The following is a 2,495-nucleotide window of genomic DNA, read 5'->3' on the forward strand; positions in this document are numbered from 1 at the left end:
CAGCACGGCTCATTAGAATGAAATCAAGGTAGGGGCCCATCTTCCCGGCTTACTGGTTATTAGCTGGATCCAGTTCTTTGTGGCTGTAGGACTAAGATCTCCATTTCCGTGGTACTTGGCCCCCGTCTTCTTTGAGCCAGTACTGGCATGTCATGCTTTAAATCTCTCTGATTCCTTCTCCTGCCACCAGACACACAAAGGTCTGTGCTCATAGGGGCTCATGTGATTAGATTTAGGCCCACCTGGATAATTGAGGATAATCTCCCTCTTTTTAGGGTCAGCTGATTAGTGACCTTAATTACATCTGCATCGACCTTTGGCCATGTAATATAACATATTCAGGTGAAAAACACTAGGGAGCAAAATCGTGGAGTGAAACTCTACCTACCACACTTCCTGTTTCAGAATAAGAATTGGCAGGAAATAAAATTCTCTTAAAATTACATATGTCTTTCCTGTCCAGATTAGTCAAGTGAGAGGGGTAAATGAACTGGGTACAACAATTCTCTTAATCCCTGTCCCATGGTGCCCTTTCCTTCTCTGACCATCACCCAGAGAGGGTGGGAAGAGGCCCCTGGGCAAGGTCCTGGCCTGAATATCCCACTCAGCAAAACAGGAGGCCTGCAGCTGGCCAGACCCTTTCCTTCTTAGCTTTCAATGATGCCAGCGACTGCCGACAACTACTATCTGCCTACTCCGTGCACAGTGCTGTGCCAAGAGCTGGGGGCACGTCATTCAGTTAATCTTCCCAGCAAGCCCATGAGATTGGCATTACTAGAGGGCAGTTTGATGGCCAACTGTCATTGTCAGAGCGTGTCCCTGCAGCTGTCTGCCCCCATCCCACGTGGTTAATGAAAAAATTATTTCCAATCCCAGTGGTAGATGTCTTCGAGAGAAGGGCAGCTAAGCAGTGTCCCTCTCCCTGTGGTTTGGCGATGCTTCAGTGCCACTGACCAGTTGCCGACTGCCTGCCCAGCTGACCATCTCTGAACTGACTCTGGGGACCAACGGCCTCCTCCTAGTGGCCCCACAGGACACAGGGCCAGGTCACACTTGTCTATGGTTTTCAAGCCTTTTCAGGTTAGAAACCTTTCAAGCCAAGACATCACCACTTTGGTTGGGGGGTGGTGGGGGGTACATTAGAGAGGAGCAGACCCTCCCTGCCACCAGATCCCCACCTCCTTCAGCAGCTTTGTGGGGCCTCTTGGCCTGGAAGGTGGTGCCCAAGTGGAATAAAGGGACGTCCCTAGGGGCTATCTCCTGCCACAGACCTCTCCCAAGACCCACGGGACCTTCTGCAGGATGGTCTAACTCTCGTTGCTGGTTATCGACTTATACTACTCTACATTCTGTTGGAAAAATGATATAGGGTAACTCAACACAGAGTAGAATTTCATAAATATAATGATATAGGACAAATAGAGAAACTGAAGTGAAAATGAATGAAAGAGCACTAAGAGGAAGTAAGAAAACTGAGCATCCAGAGTCCTGNCTCGTTGCTGGTTATCGACTTATACTACTCTACATTCTGTTGGAAAAATGATATAGGGTAACTCAACACAGAGTAGAATTTCATAAATATAATGATATAGGACAAATAGAGAAACTGAAGTGAAAATGAATGAAAGAGCACTAAGAGGAAGTAAGAAAACTGAGCATCCAGAGTCCTGAGCACTTCTAGGGACAAGCCCAGATGGAGCTCCGAGGTTCTGAAAACAAAAGGGCTCTGTGGTCAGAGGGGTTCGGGACACGCTGCTCTGTCTCAGCTTTGGAGCCTTGCAATGCATGTCACCCTGCCAAAAGCTCCGGGCTTCCTCGTGGTAAAGAATCCAATTAACCTGCTCTCCACATCACACACACACTCACACACACACACTCACACACACACTCACACACACACTCGCACACACACACGCACACACACACGCACACACACACTCACACACACACTCACTCACACACACACTCACACACACACACTCACACGCACACTCACACGCACACACTCGCACACACACACGCACACACACACGCACACACACACTCTCACACACACACTCACACACACACTCACACACACACTCACACACTCACACACTCACACACACACTCACACACACACTCACACACTCACACACTCACACACACACTCACACACACTCTCACACACACTCACACATCACACACACTCACACACACACTCACACGCACACCACACACACACACTCACACACACACTCACACACACTCACATCACACACACACCACACACACACTCACACACACTCACACACACTCACACACATCACACACACTCACAAACACACACACACACTCTCACACACACACACTCACACACACACTCACACACACGCACACACACTCGCACACACTCTCACACACACACTCACACACACTCACTCACACACACACACACACACACGCACACACACTCGCACACACTCTCACACACACACTCACACACACTCACTCAC

The sequence above is a fragment of the Galeopterus variegatus genome, unplaced genomic scaffold (assembly GCF_000696425.1).
Source record: "Galeopterus variegatus unplaced genomic scaffold, G_variegatus-3.0.2 Scaffold4025, whole genome shotgun sequence".
Taxonomy (NCBI): Eukaryota; Metazoa; Chordata; class Mammalia; order Dermoptera; family Cynocephalidae; genus Galeopterus; species Galeopterus variegatus.